The sequence below is a fragment of the Chiloscyllium punctatum genome, chromosome 41 (genome assembly GCF_047496795.1).
Source record: "Chiloscyllium punctatum isolate Juve2018m chromosome 41, sChiPun1.3, whole genome shotgun sequence".
In the NCBI taxonomy this organism is placed as follows: Eukaryota; Metazoa; Chordata; class Chondrichthyes; order Orectolobiformes; family Hemiscylliidae; genus Chiloscyllium; species Chiloscyllium punctatum.
Window position 1 is genome coordinate 56028203 of NC_092779.1, and position 18258 is coordinate 56046460.

The window sequence follows — 18258 nt, forward strand, 5'->3', positions numbered from 1 at the left end:
TCCAGGTGTGAACATCTCTGCAGCGAATTGCACGGTTAAGGCAAAAAGGCAAGGAAAGTGGCATCTCGAATTGGCTCCGAGGTCAGAGCATCCTCGCAATGTGATCTGTCGTTCTCGGATTGTAATGCTACCTCCGGTTTTAGGGTGGAGAACATTCTTTGGGACTCTTATTCTGCAAGACAGACACAGTGACTGAAACTATGCTGCACGTTATGATTTGGAACACGGGCTGCTCAGCTTTGTGCATTTTCCCTGTAGTCCGGTGTGTTTCATGTTCCGTGTAAACGTGAAAGTTGTCCTGTTTCGAGCAATGGGTGAAATCATTTATCAATGCAAGAATCGAAATTGCAGTCATGTCAAGTAGCTCATGGTAATTTGACCAAATCATAACCGATCGTGTGTTCTCACGCACTCACAGATGCATTTGGAGCTGAAAAGAGTCTGAGAAGATCGACTCAGCTTACCATTGATTTTTGTCTGGATTGATGGGTATCATTATCTGCTGCGAAATTGTCATTGTAGCCGGGCACATCCCAGCAGCTGTGCGAGTCGGAGAGGGATCATGGAACCCTTTTAACGTGACTTTGCATCTGTTGTTTTGCAGGAGCACAATTGGAAGTGCAAGAAAATGGGCAGCGCTAGTGGCTGGCTGGTAGTGTGGCCGAGCGGTCTAAGGCACTGGATTTAAGCTCCAGTCTCTGACAGAGGCGTGGGTTCGAATCCCACCGCTGCCATTTCTGCTGACCTTCTCCAATCGCGCAGCTGGTTGAAATGCTGTTTCGACCCCTGCTGCGTTTCTGTTTAAAACAGAAGCGAAATGGGTTTGCTTCCCGGGCAATTAATTGTGGTGTGTGAAAGTGCCGAATTTGGCGAAGCGTCTGTGCTGTCATGATCGTGTTCGCTTCCCACAGCTCTTCTGTTGCTTTACGTTCCAGGCGAGTTGAATTTTAATGGAATCGAATGGAGACTGTTATTTCATCGCTGTTGTGAAACAAAGTACTACGGTGACTCGACTCGTCGTTATTTGGTTTTCTGGCCAATGAAAAAATCGTTCCAATGAATTTCGATGTCATATGTTATTGAATTTCTCCCATTTCCTTCATCTCCGTCCTGGAGACATCGGAAGGGAAAGGTAATCTAGCCGAGACTGTGATTGGTGAAATTCACTTTTTATGGCCCATTCTTATTATGTTCTTTCTTTCTCTCTTTTCAGCATTGTCCGGGAAGTGGTGGTGCACTCAGGCTCCTGTATGTTTGAAAGAGTAGTTTGGAATTGCCCTGTTGTTAGTTGTGAGATTACCTTATGGCTCATGCCCCGGACTGTCTCACATTTAGCATTCATGCTCGCTGTGTCTGGAAATACATTTGGTTTGCCAGTTTTGTTTGTGTTCCGTGTTAAATGCTTTCCGTTTTGCGATTCTCTCAATAAATTACGAGTTAACAGGGTTTCTGAGGTAACTTCCAGCTGCAAAAATCCTGAACTGAGAATCTGGGAAAATTTCCCAGAGTATGGTCAGTCGGAGCAAAAGTAAGGAAGTCGTTCGTTTCTGCAGCGATTCACAATGCTACCGTTCCCGTGAGCAGTCGAACAGGCTATATGATTGTGCCGCAGACTGCGACGGCAAGCTCCGCTAAAGAGTGATCCTTTAATGCCGGTGTAAGCAACACAACGTTATTAGGGCACACCGCGTGGAAACAGATACTTCGGTGTATCTCGTCCATGCTCAGCACATAGCCAAAATTAAACAAGTCCCATTAAACAACGAGCGATTGGAAACAGAAAGGTGAAAAGTAGAATGGCTTCAACTTTCAGTGCTTGAACAAATCTGCTCTCGTAGTGAAATGTAATGCAACTCCATTTAATTACTGTGCAAAGCATTGTCAAGTTTTTCTCCAACCTGGTTCTGATCATATGCCATTCTGTTTGAGAGTGTAGTTCCCGCCTTCTGATCCTTCCATGAAAAGCAGCACCGCATTTGCATTCCTTGCGCAGGTTTGCCCGGTTCAAAGACAGGGAAGAAGCTGATGCTCTGGTATCACAGCGCACCACGGATTCCTGAACTAGTCTGTCTGTCAAATGTACCCCCAAAGTCGTCTCTGAAAGACCTCATTTGGAAGCTGTCTGTCGTTATTCAACGTACGAGAGTTGGCACCAGAGGTCCTGAATCATGTTTTGGAGCAGTTCGCACGGAAGTGGCTCATTCAATCAGCAACAGCAATGAAAGAAATTACACTCTCAGAGGAACCTCTGGACCTATGCTTTCACAGCGTCGCTAGTATTAAGGTGCGCCCCGAGATCTAAGCCACGTTGGAAGTGAGACGGAGGAATCGACAGAGAGGCTACAGAATGACATCGCATCCATTTGGATTTCTTTAAATCACTGACGAGCAGGAAAATGTAAACGGGGAGGGCGAGTGGGGAAGTGAGGCAGTAGCAGCTCTGGTGAAATTCCTTCTTTGTGATTGGCTCAGCAACCAGAGACGTGAAGGTGACTCAGGCGTGAGAGCTCTTCACATCGAGAACAAAAAGCACTCAAGGGCAGTTAGCACCTCTTCCGGAGAGTGGGGTGGGGTGAGGTAATTCCCTTTTGACTTCTCTGACTATGTTCAGAAACTGCCTTTTAGATTGAGGTGAACAGAGACTGCATTTCTTAAAAGCACCATGGAATTTATCAAACTTTATTGTGTCGCTTCCTTTCGATTCCCACACAGGTTTCCAACTCAGTTGGTATCCATGTGGCTCATATCCAGGTGTGAACATCTCTGCAGCGAATTGCACGGTTAAGGCAAAAAGGCAAGGAAAGTGGCATCTCGAATTGGCTCCGAGATCAGAGCATCCTCGCAATGTGATCTGTCGTTCTCGGATTGTAATGCTACCTCCGGTTTTAGGGTGGAGAACATTCTTTGGGACTCTTATTCTGCAAGACAGACACAGTGACTGAAACTATGCTGCACGTTATGATTTGGAACACGGGCTGCTCAGCTTTGTGCATTTTCCCTGTAGTCCGGTGTGTTTCATGTTCCGTGTAAACGTGAAAGTTGTCCTGTTTCGAGCAATGGGTGAAATCATTTATCAATGCAAGAATCGAAATTGCAGTCATGTCAAGTAGCTCATGGTAATTTGACCAAATCATAACCGATCGTGTGTTCTCACGCACTCACAGATGCATTTGGAGCTGAAAAGAGTCTGAGAAGATCGACTCAGCTTACCATTGATTTTTGTTTGGATTGATGGGTATCATTATCTGCTGCGAAATTGTCATTGTAGCCGGGCACATCCCAGCAGCTGTGCGAGTCGGAGAGGGATCATGGAACCCTTTTAACGTGACTTTGCATCTGTTGTTTTGCAGGAGCACAATTGGAAGTGCAAGAAAATGGGCAGCGCTAGTGGCTGGCTGGTAGTGTGGCCGAGCGGTCTAAGGCGCTGGATTTAAGCTCCAGTCTCTGACAGAGGCGTGGGTTCGAATCCCACCGCTGCCATTTCTGCTGACCTTCTCCAATCGCGAAGCTGGTTGAAATGCTGTTTCGACCCCTGCTGCGTTTCTGTTTAAAACAGAAGCGAAATGGGTTTGCTTCCCGGGCAATTAATTGTGGTGTGTGAAAGTGCCGAATTTGGCGAAGCGTCTGTGCTGTCATGATCGTGTTCGCCTCCCGCAGCTCTTCTGTTGCTTTACGTTCCAGGCGAGTTGAATTTTAATGGAACCGAATGAAGACTGTTATTTCATCGCTGTTGTGAAACAAAGTACTACGGTGACTCGACTCGTCGTTATTTGGTTTTCTGGCCAATGAAAAAATCGTTCCAATGAATTTCGATGTCATATGTTATTGAATTTCTCCCATTTCCTTCATCTCCGTCCTGGAGACATCGGAAGGGAAAGGTAATCTAGCCGAGACTGTGATTGGTGAAATTCACTTTTTATGGCCCATTCTTATTATGTTCTTTCTTTCTCTCTTTTCAGCATTGTCCGGGAAGTGGTGGTGCACTCAGGCTCCTGTATGTTTGAAAGAGTAGTTTGGAATTGCCCTGTTGTTAGTTGTGAGATTACTTTATGGCTCATGCCCCGGACTGTCTCACATTTAGCATTCATGCTCGCTGTGTCTGGAAATACATTTGGTTTGCCAGTTTTGTTTGTGTTCCGTGTTAAATGCTTTCCGTTTTGCGATTCTCTCAATAAATTACGACTGAACAGGGTTTCTGAGGTAACTTCCAGCTGCAAAAATCCTCAACTGAGAATCTGGGAAAATTTCCCAGAGTATGGTCAGTCGGAGCAAAAGTAAGGAAGTCGTTCGTTTCTGCAGCGATTCACAATGCTACCGTTCCCGTGAGCAGTCGAACAGGCTATATGATTGTGCCGCAGACTGCGACGGCAAGCTCCGCTAAAGAGTGATCCTTTAATGCCGGTGTAAGCAACACAACGTTATTAGGGCACACCGCGTGCAAACAGATACTTCGGTGTATCTCGTCCATGCTCAGCACATAGCCAAAATTAAACAAGTCCCATTAAACAACGAGCGATTGGAAACAGAAAGGTGAAAAGTAGAATGGCTTCAACTTTCAGTGCTTGAACAAATCTGCTCTCGTAGTGAAATGTAATGCAACTCCATTTAATTACTGTGCAAAGCATTGTCAAGTTTTTCTCCAACCTGGTTCTGATCATATGCCATTCTGTTTGAGAGTGTAGTTCCCACCTTCTGATCCTTCCATGAAAAGCAGCACCGCATTTGCATTCCTTGCGCAGGTTTGCCCGGTTCAAAGACAGGGAAGAAGCTGATGCTCTGGTATCACAGCGCACCACGGATTCCTGAACTAGTCTGTCTGTCAAATGTACCCCCAAAGTCGTCTCTGAAAGACCTCATTTGGAAGCTGTCTGTCGTTATTCAACGTACGAGAGTTGGCACCAGAGGTCCTGAATCATGTTTTGGAGCAGTTCGCACGGAAGTGGCTCATTCAATCAGCAACAGCAATGAAAGAAATTACACTCTCAAAAGAACCTCTGGACCTATGCTTTCACAGCGTCGCTAGTATTAAGGTGCGCCCCGAGATCTAAGCCACGTTGGAAGTGAGACGGAGGAATCGACAGAGAGGCTACAGAATGACATCGCATCCATTTGGATTTCTTTAAATCACTGACGAGCAGGAAAATGTAAACGGGGAGGGCGAGTGGGGAAGTGAGGCAGTAGCAGCTCTGGTGAAATTCCTTCTTTGTGATTGGCTCAGCAACCAGAGACGTGAAGGTGACTCAGGCGTGAGAGCTCTTCACATCGAGAACAAAAAGCACTCAAGGGCAGTTAGCACCTCTTCCGGAGAGTGGGGTGGGGTGAGGTAATTCCCTTTTGACTTCTCTGACTATGTTCAGAAACTGCCTTTTAGATTGAGGTGAACAGAGACTGCATTTCTTAAAAGCACCATGGAATTTATCAAACTTTATTGTGTCGCTTCCTTTCGATTCCCACACAGGTTTCCAACTCAGTTGGTATCCATGTGGCTCATATCCAGGTGTGAACATCTCTGCAGCGAATTGCACGGTTAAGGCAAAAAGGCAAGGAAAGTGGCATCTCGAATTGGCTCCGAGGTCAGAGCATCCTCGCAATGTGATCTGTCGTTCTCGGATTGTAATGCTACCTCCGGTTTTAGGGTGGAGAACATTCTTTGGGACTCTTATTCTGCAAGACAGACACAGTGACTGAAACTATGCTGCACGTTATGATTTGGAACACGGGCTGCTCAGCTTTGTGCATTTTCCCTGTAGTCCGGTGTGTTTCATGTTCCGTGTAAACGTGAAAGTTGTCCTGTTTCGAGCAATGGGTGAAATCATTTATCAATGCAAGAATCGAAATTGCAGTCATGTCAAGTAGCTCATGGTAATTTGACCAAATCATAACCGATCGTGTGTTCTCACGCACTCACAGATGCATTTGGAGCTGAAAAGAGTCTGAGAAGATCGACTCAGCTTACCATTGATTTTTGTCTGGATTGATGGGTATCATTATCTGCTGCGAAATTGTCATTGTAGCCGGGCACATCCCAGCAGCTGTGCGAGTCGGAGAGGGATCATGGAACCCTTTTAACGTGACTTTGCATCTGTTGTTTTGCAGGAGCACAATTGGAAGTGCAAGAAAATGGGCAGCGCTAGTGGCTGGCTGGTAGTGTGGCCGAGCGGTCTAAGGCGCTGGATTTAAGCTCCAGTCTCTGACAGAGGCGTGGGTTCGAATCCCACCGCTGCCATTTCTGCTGACCTTCTCCAATCGCGCAGCTGGTTGAAATGCTGTTTCGACCCCTGCTGCGTTTCTGTTTAAAACAGAAGCGAAATGGGTTTGCTTCCCGGGCAATTAATTGTGGTGTGTGAAAGTGCCGAATTTGGCGAAGCGTCTGTGCTGTCATGATCCTTTTCGCCTCCCGCAGCTCTTCTGTTGCTTTACGTTCCAGGCGAGTTGAATTTTAATGGAACCGAATGGAGACTGTTATTTCATCGCTGTTGTGAAACAAAGTACTACGGTGACTCGACTCGTCGTTATTTGGTTTTCTGGCCAATGAAAAAATCGTTCCAATGAATTTCGATGTCATATGTTATTGAATTTCTCCCATTTCCTTCATCTCCGTCCTGGAGACATCGGAAGGGAAAGGTAATCTAGCCGAGACTGTGATTGGTGAAATTCACTTTTTATGGCCCATTCTTATTATGTTCTTTCTTTCTCTCTTTTCAGCATTGTCCGGGAAGTGGTTGGGCACTCAGGCTCCTGTATGTTTGAAAGAGTAGTTTGGAATTGCCCTGTTGTTAGTTGTGAGATTACTTTATGGCTCATGCCCCGGACTGTCTCACATTTAGCATTCATGCTCGCTGTGTCTGGAAATACATTTGGTTTGCCAGTTTTGTTTGTGTTCCGTGTTAAATGCTTTCCGTTTTGCGATTCTCTCAATAAATTACGACTGAACAGGGTTTCTGAGGTAACTTCCAGCTGCAAAAATCCTGAACTGAGAATCTGGGAAAATTTCCCAGAGTATGGTCAGTCGGAGCAAAAGTAAGGAAGTCGTTCGTTTCTGCAGCGATTCACAATGCTACCGTTCCCGTGAGCAGTCGAACAGGCTATATGATTGTGCCGCAGACTGCGACGGCAAGCTCCGCTAAAGAGTGATCCTTTAATGCCGGTGTAAGCAACACAACGTTATTAGGGCACACCGCGTGGAAACAGATACTTCGGTGTATCTCGTCCATGCTCAGCACATAGCCAAAATTAAACAAGTCCCATTAAACAACGAGCGATTGGAAACAGAAAGGTGAAAAGTAGAATGGCTTCAACTTTCAGTGCTTGAACAAATCTGCTCTCGTAGTGAAATGTAATGCAACTCCATTTAATTACTGTGCAAAGCATTGTCAAGTTTTTCTCCAACCTGGTTCTGATCATATGCCATTCTGTTTGAGAGTGTAGTTCCCGCCTTCTGATCCTTCCATGAAAAGCAGCACCGCATTTGCATTCCTTGTGCAGGTTTGCCCGGTTCAAAGACAGGGAAGAAGCTGATGCTCTGGTATCACAGCGCACCACGGATTCCTGAACTAGTCTGTCTGTCAAATGTACCCCCAAAGTCGTCTCTGAAAGACCTCATTTGGAAGCTGTCTGTCGTTATTCAACGTACGAGAGTTGGCACCAGAGGTCCTGAATCATGTTTTGGAGCAGTTCGCACGGAAGTGGCTCATTCAATCAGCAACAGCAATGAAAGAAATTACACTCTCAAAAGAACCTCTGGACCTATGCTTTCACAGCGTCGCTAGTATTAAGGTGCGCCCCGACATCTAAGCCACGTTGGAAGTGAGATGGAGGAATCGACAGAGAGGCTACAGAATGACATCGCATCCATTTGGATTTCTTTAAATCACTGACGAGCAGGAAAATGTAAACGGGGAGGGCGAGTGGGGAAGTGAGGCAGTAGCAGCTCTGGTGAAATTCCTTCTTTGTGATTGGCTCAGCAACCAGAGACGTGAAGGTGACTCAGGCGTGAGAGCTCTTCACATCGAGAACAAAAAGCACTCAAGGGCAGTTAGCACCTCTTCCGGAGAGTGGGGTGGGGTGAGGTAATTCCCTTTTGACTTCTCTGACTATGTTCAGAAACTGCCTTTTAGATTGAGGTGAACAGAGACTGCATTTCTTAAAAGCACCATGGAATTTATCAAACTTTATTGTGTCGCTTCCTTTCGATTCCCACACAGGTTTCCAACTCAGTTGGTATCCATGTGGCTCATATCCAGGTGTGCACATCTCTGCAGCGAATTGCACGGTTAAGGCAAAAAGGCAAGGAAAGTGGCATCTCGAATTGGCTCCGAGGTCAGAGCATCCTCGCAATGTGATCTGTCGTTCTCGGATTGTAATGCTACCTCCGGTTTTAGGGTGGAGAACATTCTTTGGGACTCTTATTCTGCAAGACAGACACAGTGACTGAAACTATGCTGCACGTTATGATTTGGAACACGGGCTGCTCAGCTTTGTGCATTTTCCCTGTAGTCCGGTGTGTTTCATGTTCCGTGTAAACGTGAAAGTTGTCCTGTTTCGAGCAATGGGTGAAATCATTTATCAATGCAAGAATCGAAATTGCAGTCATGTCAAGCAGCTCATGGTAATTTGACCAAATCATAACCGATCGTGTGTTCTCACGCACTCACAGATGCATTTGGAGCTGAAAAGAGTCTGAGAAGATCGACTCAGCTTACCATTGATTTTTGTCTGGATTGATGGGTATCATTATCTGCTGCGAAATTGTCATTGTAGCCGGGCACATCCCAGCAGCTGTGCGAGTCGGAGAGGGATCATGGAACCCTTTTAACGTGACTTTGCATCTGTTGTTTTGCAGGAGCACAATTGGAAGTGCAAGAAAATGGGCAGCGCTAGTGGCTGGCTGGTAGTGTGGCCGAGCGGTCTAAGGCGCTGGATTTAAGCTCCAGTCTCTGACAGAGGCGTGGGTTCGAATCCCACCGCTGCCATTTCTGCTGACCTTCTCCAATCGCGCAGCTGGTTGAAATGCTGTTTCGACTCCTGCTGCGTTTCTGTTTAAAACAGAAGCGAAATGGGTTTGCTTCCCGGGCAATTAATTGTGGTGTGTGAAAGTGCCGAATTTGGCGAAGCGTCTGTGCTGTCATGATCGTGTTCGCCTCCCGCAGCTCTTCTGTTGCTTTACGTTCCAGGCGAGTTGAATTTTAATGGAACCGAATGGAGACTGTTATTTCATCGCTGTTGTGAAACAAAGTACTACGGTGACTCGACTCGTCGTTATTTGGTTTTCTGGCCAATGAAAAAATCGTTCCAATGAATTTCGATGTCATATGTTATTGAATTTCTCCCATTTCATTCATCTCCGTCCTGGAGACATCGGAAGGGAAAGGTAATCTAGCCGAGACTGTGATTGGTAAAATTCACTTTTTATGGCCCATTCTTATTATGTTCTTTCTTTCTCTCTTTTCAGCATTGTCCGGGAAGTGGTTGGGCACTCAGGCTCCTGTATGTTTGAAAGAGTAGTTTGGAATTGCCCTGTTGTTAGTTGTGAGATTACTTTATGGCTCATGCCCCGGACTGTCTCACATTTAGCATTCATGCTCGCTGTGTCTGGAAATACATTTGGTTTGCCAGTTTTGTTTGTGTTCCGTGTTAAATGCTTTCCGTTTTGCGATTCTCTCAATAAATTACGACTGAACAGGGTTTCTGAGGTAACTTCCAGCTGCAAAAATCCTCAACTGAGAATCTGGGAAAATTTCCCAGAGTATGGTCAGTCGGAGCAAAAGTAAGGAAGTCGTTCGTTTCTGCAGCGATTCACAATGCTACCGTTCCCGTGAGCAGTCGAACAGGCTATATGATTGTGCCGCAGACTGCGACGGCAAGCTCCGCTAAAGAGTGATCCTTTAATGCCGGTGTAAGCAACACAACGTTATTAGGGCACACCGCGTGGAAACAGATACTTCGGTGTATCTCGTCCATGCTCAGCACATAGCCAAAATTAAACAAGTCCCATTAAACAACGAGCGATTGGAAACAGAAAGGTGAAAAGTAGAATGGCTTCAACTTTCAGTGCTTGAACAAATCTGCTCTCGTAGTGAAATGTAATGCAACTCCATTTAATTACTGTGCAAAGCATTGTCAAGTTTTTCTCCAACCTGGTTCTGATCATATGCCATTCTGTTTGAGAGTGTAGTTCCCGCCTTCTGATCCTTCCATGAAAAGCAGCACCGCATTTGCATTCCTTGCGCAGGTTTGCCCGGTTCAAAGACAGGGAAGAAGCTGATGCTCTGGTATCACAGCGCACCACGGATTCCTGAACTAGTCTGTCTGTCAAATGTACCCCCAAAGTCGTCTCTGAAAGACCTCATTTGGAAGCTGTCTGTCGTTATTCAACGTACGAGAGTTGGCACCAGAGGTCCTGAATCATGTTTTGGAGCAGTTCGCACGGAAGTGGCTCATTCAATCAGCAACAGCAATGAAAGAAATTACACTCTCAGAGGAACCTCTGGACCTATGCTTTCACAGCGTCGCTAGTATTAAGGTGCGCCCCGAGATCTAAGCCACGTTGGAAGTGAGACGGAGGAATCGACAGAGAGGCTACAGAATGACATCGCATCCATTTGGATTTCTTTAAATCACTGACGAGCAGGAAAATGTAAACGGGGAGGGCGAGTGGGGAAGTGAGGCAGTAGCAGCTCTGGTGAAATTCCTTCTTTGTGATTGGCTCAGCAACCAGAGACGTGAAGGTGACTCAGGCGTGAGAGCTCTTCACATCGAGAACAAAAAGCACTCAAGGGCAGTTAGCACCTCTTCCGGAGAGTGGGGTGGGGTGAGGTAATTCCCTTTTGACTTCTCTGACTATGTTCAGAAACTGCCTTTTAGATTGAGGTGAACAGAGACTGCATTTCTTAAAAGCACCATGGAATTTATCAAACTTTATTGTGTCGCTTCCTTTCGATTCCCACACAGGTTTCCAACTCAGTTGGTATCCATGTGGCTCATATCCAGGTGTGCACATCTCTGCAGCGAATTGCACGGTTAAGGCAAAAAGGCAAGGAAAGTGGCATCTCGAATTGGCTCCGAGGTCAGAGCATCCTCGCAATGTGATCTGTCGTTCTCGGATTGTAATGCTACCTCCGGTTTTAGGGTGGAGAACATTCTTTGGGACTCTTATTCTGCAAGACAGACACAGTGACTGAAACTATGCTGCACGTTATGATTTGGAACACGGGCTGCTCAGCTTTGTGCATTTTCCCTGTAGTCCGGTGTGTTTCATGTTCCGTGTAAACGTGAAAGTTGTCCTGTTTCGAGCAATGGGTGAAATCATTTATCAATGCAAGAATCGAAATTGCAGTCATGTCAAGCAGCTCATGGTAATTTGACCAAATCATAACCGATCGTGTGTTCTCACGCACTCACAGATGCATTTGGAGCTGAAAAGAGTCTGAGAAGATCGACTCAGCTTACCATTGATTTTTGTCTGGATTGATGGGTATCATTATCTGCTGCGAAATTGTCATTGTAGCCGGGCACATCCCAGCAGCTGTGCGAGTCGGAGAGGGATCATGGAACCCTTTTAACGTGACTTTGCATCTGTTGTTTTGCAGGAGCACAATTGGAAGTGCAAGAAAATGGGCAGCGCTAGTGGCTGGCTGGTAGTGTGGCCGAGCGGTCTAAGGCGCTGGATTTAAGCTCCAGTCTCTGACAGAGGCGTGGGTTCGAATCCCACCGCTGCCATTTCTGCTGACCTTCTCCAATCGCGCAGCTGGTTGAAATGCTGTTTCGACCCCTGCTGCGTTTCTGTTTAAAACAGAAGCGAAATGGGTTTGCTTCCCGGGCAATTAATTGTGGTGTGTGAAAGTGCCGAATTTGGCGAAGCGTCTGTGCTGTCATGATCGTGTTCGCCTCCCGCAGCTCTTCTGTTGCTTTACGTTCCAGGCGAGTTGAATTTTAATGGAACCGAATGGAGACTGTTATTTCATCGCTGTTGTGAAACAAAGTACTACGGTGACTCGACTCGTCGTTATTTGGTTTTCTGGCCAATGAAAAAATCGTTCCAATGAATTTCGATGTCATATGTTATTGAATTTCTCCCATTTTATTCATCTCCGTCCTGGAGACATCGGAAGGGAAAGGTAATCTAGCCGAGACTGTGATTGGTGAAATTCACTTTTTATGGCCCATTCTTATTATGTTCTTTCTTTCTCTCTTTTCAGCATTGTCCGGGAAGTGGTGGTGCACTCAGGCTCCTGTATGTTTGAAAGAGTAGTTTGGAATTGCCCTGTTGTTAGTTGTGAGATTACCTTATGGCTCATGCCCCGGACTGTCTCACATTTAGCATTCATGCTCGCTGTGTCTGGAAATACATTTGGTTTGCCAGTTTTGTTTGTGTTCCGTGTTAAATGCTTTCCGTTTTGCGATTCTCTCAATAAATTACGAGTTAACAGGGTTTCTGAGGTAACTTCCAGCTGCAAAAATCCTGAACTGAGAATCTGGGAAAATTTCCCAGAGTATGGTCAGTCGGAGCAAAAGTAAGGAAGTCGTTCGTTTCTGCAGCGATTCACAATGCTACCGTTCCCGTGAGCAGTCGAACAGGCTATATGATTGTGCCGCAGACTGCGACGGCAAGCTCCGCTAAAGAGTGATCCTTTAATGCCGGTGTAAGCAACACAACGTTATTAGGGCACACCGCGTGGAAACAGATACTTCGGTGTATCTCGTCCATGCTCAGCACATAGCCAAAATTAAACAAGTCCCATTAAACAACGAGCGATTGGAAACAGAAAGGTGAAAAGTAGAATGGCTTCAACTTTCAGTGCTTGAACAAATCTGCTCTCGTAGTGAAATGTAATGCAACTCCATTTAATTACTGTGCAAAGCATTGTCAAGTTTTTCTGCAACCTGGTTCTGATCATATGCCATTCTGTTTGAGAGTGTAGTTCCCGCCTTCTGATCCTTCCATGAAAAGCAGCACCGCATTTGCATTCCTTGCGCAGGTTTGCCCGGTTCAAAGACAGGGAAGAAGCTGATGCTCTGGTATCACAGCGCACCACGGATTCCTGAACTAGTCTGTCTGTCAAATGTACCCCCAAAGTCGTCTCTGAAAGACCTCATTTGGAAGCTGTCTGTCGTTATTCAACGTACGAGAGTTGGCACCAGAGGTCCTGAATCATGTTTTGGAGCAGTTCGCACGGGAAGTGGCTCATTCAATCAGCAACAGCAATGAAAGAAATTACACTCTCAGAGGAACCTCTGGACCTATGCTTTCACAGCGTCGCTAGTATTAAGGTGCGCCCCGAGATCTAAGCCACGTTGGAAGTGAGACGGAGGAATCGACAGAGAGGCTACAGAATGACATCGCATCCATTTGGATTTCTTTAAATCACTGACGAGCAGGAAAATGTAAACGGGGAGGGCGAGTGGGGAAGTGAGGCAGTAGCAGCTCTGGTGAAATTCCTTCTTTGTGATTGGCTCAGCAACCAGAGACGTGAAGGTGACTCAGGCGTGAGAGCTCTTCACATCGAGAACAAAAAGCACTCAAGGGCAGTTAGCACCTCTTCCGGAGAGTGGGGTGGGGTGAGGTAATTCCCTTTTGACTTCTCTGACTATGTTCAGAAACTGCCTTTTAGATTGAGGTGAACAGAGACTGCATTTCTTAAAAGCACCATGGAATTTATCAAACTTTATTGTGTCGCTTCCTTTCGATTCCCACACAGGTTTCCAACTCAGTTGGTATCCATGTGGCTCATATCCAGGTGTGAACATCTCTGCAGCGAATTGCACGGTTAAGGCAAAAAGGCAAGGAAAGTGGCATCTCGAATTGGCTCCGAGATCAGAGCATCCTCGCAATGTGATCTGTCGTTCTCGGATTGTAATGCTACCTCCGGTTTTAGGGTGGAGAACATTCTTTGGGACTCTTATTCTGCAAGACAGACACAGTGACTGAAACTATGCTGCACGTTATGATTTGGAACACGGGCTGCTCAGCTTTGTGCATTTTCCCTGTAGTCCGGTGTGTTTCATGTTCCGTGTAAACGTGAAAGTTGTCCTGTTTCGAGCAATGGGTGAAATCATTTATCAATGCAAGAATCGAAATTGCAGTCATGTCAAGTAGCTCATGGTAATTTGACCAAATCATAACCGATCGTGTGTTCTCACGCACTCACAGATGCATTTGGAGCTGAAAAGAGTCTGAGAAGATCGACTCAGCTTACCATTGATTTTTGTCTGGATTGATGGGTATCATTATCTGCTGCGAAATTGTCATTGTAGCCGGGCACATCCCAGCAGCTGTGCGAGTCGGAGAGGGATCATGGAACCCTTTTAACGTGACTTTGCATCTGTTGTTTTGCAGGAGCACAATTGGAAGTGCAAGAAAATGGGCAGCGCTAGTGGCTGGCTGGTAGTGTGGCCGAGCGGTCTAAGGCGCTGGATTTAAGCTCCAGTCTCTGACAGAGGCGTGGGTTCGAATCCCACCGCTGCCATTTCTGCTGACCTTCTCCAATCGCGCAGCTGGTTGAAATGCTGTTTCGACCCCTGCTGCGTTTCTGTTTAAAACAGAAGCGAAATGGGTTTGCTTCCCGGGCAATTAATTGTGGTGTGTGAAAGTGCCGAATTTGGCGAAGCGTCTGTGCTGTCATGATCGTGTTCGCCTCCCGCAGCTCTTCTGTTGCTTTACGTTCCAGGCGAGTTGAATTTTAATGGAACCGAATGGAGACTGTTATTTCATCGCTGTTGTGAAACAAAGTACTACGGTGACTCGACTCGTCGTTATTTGGTTTTCTGGCCAATGAAAAAATCGTTCCAATGAATTTCGATGTCATATGTTATTGAATTTCTCCCATTTCATTCATCTCCGTCCTGGAGACATCGGAAGGGAAAGGTAATCTAGCCGAGACTGTGATTGGTGAAATTCACTTTTTATGGCCCATTCTTATTATGTTCTTTCTTTCTCTCTTTTCAGCATTGTCCGGGAAGTGGTGGTGCACTCAGGCTCCTGTATGTTTGAAAGAGTAGTTTGGAATTGCCCTGTTGTTAGTTGTGAGATTACCTTATGGCTCATGCCCCGGACTGTCTCACATTTAGCATTCATGCTCGCTGTGTCTGGAAATACATTTGGTTTGCCAGTTTTGTTTGTGTTCCGTGTTAAATGCTTTCCGTTTTGCGATTCTCTCAATAAATTACGACTGAACAGGGTTTCTGAGGTAACTTCCAGCTGCAAAAATCCTGAACTGAGAATCTGGGAAAATTTCCCAGAGTATGGTCAGTCGGAGCAAAAGTAAGGAAGTCGTTCGTTTCTGCAGCGATTCACAATGCTACCGTTCCCGTGAGCAGTCGAACAGGCTATATGATTGTGCCGCAGACTGCGACGGCAAGCTCCGCTAAAGAGTGATCCTTTAATGCCGGTGTAAGCAACACAACGTTATTAGGGCACACCGCGTGGAAACAGATACTTCGGTGTATCTCGTCCATGCTCAGCACATAGCCAAAATTAAACAAGTCCCATTAAACAACGAGCGATTGGAAACAGAAAGGTGAAAAGTAGAATGGCTTCAACTTTCAGTGCTTGAACAAATCTGCTCTCGTAGTGAAATGTAATGCAACTCCATTTAATTACTGTGCAAAGCATTGTCAAGTTTTTCACCAACCTGGTTCTGATCATATGCCATTCTGTTTGAGAGTGTAGTTCCCGCCTTCTGATCCTTCCATGAAAAGCAGCACCGCATTTGCATTCCTTGCGCAGGTTTGCCCGGTTCAAAGACAGGGAAGAAGCTGATGCTCTGGTATCACAGCGCACCACGGATTCCTGAACTAGTCTGTCTGTCAAATGTACCCCAAAGTCGTCTCTGAAAGACCTCATTTGGAAGCTGTCTGTCGTTATTCAACGTACGAGAGTTGGCACCAGAGGTCCTGAATCATGTTTTGGAGCAGTTCGCACGGAAGTGGCTCATTCAATCAGCAACAGCAATGAAAGAAATTACACTCTCAGAGGAACCTCTGGACCTATGCTTTCACAGCGTCGCTAGTATTAAGGTGCGCCCCGAGATCTAAGCCACGTTGGAAGTGAGACGGAGGAATCGACAGAGAGGCTACAGAATGACATCGCATCCATTTGGATTTCTTTAAATCACTGACGAGCAGGAAAATGTAAACGGGGAGGGCGAGTGGGGAAGTGAGGCAGTAGCAGCTCTGGTGAAATTCCTTCTTTGTGATTCGCTCAGCAACCAGAGACGTGAAGGTGACTCAGGCGTGAGAGCTCTTCACATCGAGAACAAAAAGCACTCAAGGGCAGTTAGCACCTCTTCCGGAGAGTGGGGTGGGGTGAGGTAATTCCCTTTTGACTTCTCTGACTATGTTCAGAAACTGCCTTTTAGATTGAGGTGAACAGAGACTGCATTTCTTAAAAGCACCATGGAATTTATCAAACTTTATTGTGTCGCTTCCTTTCGATTCCCACACAGGTTTCCAACTCAGTTGGTATCCATGTGGCTCATATCCAGGTGTGAACATCTCTGCAGCGAATTGCACGGTTAAGGCAAAAAGGCAAGGAAAGTGGCATCTCGAATTGGCTCCGAGGTCAGAGCATCCTCGCAATGTGATCTGTCGTTCTCGGATTGTAATGCTACCTCCGGTTTTAGGGTGGAGAACATTCTTTGGGACTCTTATTCTGCAAGACAGACACAGTGACTGAAACTATGCTGCACGTTATGATTTGGAACACGGGCTGCTCAGCTTTGTGCATTTTCCCTGTAGTCCGGTGTGTTTCATGTTCCGTGTAAACGTGAAAGTTGTCCTGTTTCGAGCAATGGGTGAAATCATTTATCAATGCAAGAATCGAAATTGCAGTCATGTCAAGCAGCTCATGGTAATTTGACCAAATCATAACCGATCGTGTGTTCTCACGCACTCACAGATGCATTTGGAGCTGAAAAGAGTCTGAGAAGATCGACCCAGCTTTCCATTGATTTTTGTCTGGATTGATGGGTATCATTATCTGCTGCGAAATTGTCATTGTAGCCGGGCACATCCCAGTAGCTGTGCGAGTCGGAGAGGGATCATGGAACCCTTTTAACGTGACTTTGCATCTGTTGTTTTGCAGGAGCACAATTGGAAGTGCAAGAAAATGGGCAGCGCTAGTGGCTGGCTGGTAGTGTGGCCGAGCGGTCTAAGGCGCTGGATTTAAGCTCCAGTCTCTGACAGAGGCGTGGGTTCGAATCCCACCGCTGCCATTTCTGCTGACCTTCTCCAATCGCGCAGCTGGTTGAAATGCTGTTTCGACCCCTGCTGCGTTTCTGTTTAAAACAGAAGCGAAATGGGTTTGCTTCCCGGGCAATTAATTGTGGTGTGTGAAAGTGCCGAATTTGGCGAAGCGTCTGTGCTGTCATGATCGTGTTCGCCTCCCGCAGCTCTTCTGTTGCTTTACGTTCCAGGCGAGTTGAATTTTAATGGAATCGAATGGAGACTGTTATTTCATCGCTGTTGTGAAACAAAGTACTACGGTGACTCGACTCGTCGTTATTTGGTTTTCTGGCCAATGAAAAAATCGTTCCAATGCATTTCGATGTCATATGTTATTGAATTTCTCCCATTTCCTTCATCTCCGTCCTGGAGACATCGGAAGGGAAAGGTAATCTAGCCGAGACTGTGATTGGTGAAATTCACTTTTTATGGCCCATTCTTATTATGTTCTTTCTTTCTCTCTTTTCAGCATTGTCCGGGAAGTGGTGGTGCACTCAGGCTCCTGTATGTTTGAAAGAGTAGTTTGGAATTGCCCTGTTGTTAGTTGTGAGATTACTTTATGGCTCATGCCCCGGACTGTCTCACATTTAGCATTCATGCTCGCTGTGTCTGGAAATACATTTGGTTTGCCAGTTTTGTTTGTGTTCCGTGTTAAATGCTTTCCGTTTTGCGATTCTCTCAATAAATTACGAGTTAACAGGGTTTCTGAGGTAACTTCCAGCTGCAAAAATCCTCAACTGAGAATCTGGGAAAATTTCCCAGAGTATGGTCAGTCGGAGCAAAAGTAAGGAAGTCGTTCGTTTCTGCAGCGATTCACAATGCTACCGTTCCCGTGAGCAGTCGAACAGGCTATATGATTGTGCCGCAGACTGCGACGGCAAGCTCCGCTAAAGAGTGATCCTTTAATGCCGGTGTAAGCAACACAACGTTATTAGGGCACACCGCGTGGAAACAGATACTTCGGTGTATCTCGTCCATGCTCAGCACATAGCCAAAATTAAACAAGTCCCATTAAACAACGAGCGATTGGAAACAGAA

At 46.1% G+C, this 18258-nt stretch overlaps 7 non-coding genes across 7 annotated transcripts; all 7 read left to right on the forward strand.

Moving 5' to 3' along the window:
- The first annotated feature begins 651 nt into the window (after window positions 1-651).
- On the forward strand, window positions 652-734 carry trnal-uaa (transfer RNA leucine (anticodon UAA)). Its single transcript has one exon. It is a non-coding gene; the product is annotated as a tRNA-Leu (tRNA).
- Window positions 735-3397: 2663 nt separating this feature from the next.
- trnal-uaa (transfer RNA leucine (anticodon UAA)) lies at window positions 3398-3480 on the forward strand. Its single transcript has one exon. It is a non-coding gene; the product is annotated as a tRNA-Leu (tRNA).
- A 2663-nt stretch (window positions 3481-6143) lies between these two features.
- trnal-uaa (transfer RNA leucine (anticodon UAA)) lies at window positions 6144-6226 on the forward strand. Its single transcript has one exon. It is a non-coding gene; the product is annotated as a tRNA-Leu (tRNA).
- Window positions 6227-8889: 2663 nt separating this feature from the next.
- Window positions 8890-8972, forward strand: trnal-uaa (transfer RNA leucine (anticodon UAA)). Its single transcript has one exon. It is a non-coding gene; the product is annotated as a tRNA-Leu (tRNA).
- A 2663-nt stretch (window positions 8973-11635) lies between these two features.
- trnal-uaa (transfer RNA leucine (anticodon UAA)) lies at window positions 11636-11718 on the forward strand. Its single transcript has one exon. It is a non-coding gene; the product is annotated as a tRNA-Leu (tRNA).
- Window positions 11719-14382: 2664 nt separating this feature from the next.
- Window positions 14383-14465, forward strand: trnal-uaa (transfer RNA leucine (anticodon UAA)). Its single transcript has one exon. It is a non-coding gene; the product is annotated as a tRNA-Leu (tRNA).
- Window positions 14466-17127: 2662 nt separating this feature from the next.
- Window positions 17128-17210, forward strand: trnal-uaa (transfer RNA leucine (anticodon UAA)). The gene has a single exon. It is a non-coding gene; the product is annotated as a tRNA-Leu (tRNA).
- The last annotated feature ends 1048 nt before the right edge of the window (window positions 17211-18258 follow it).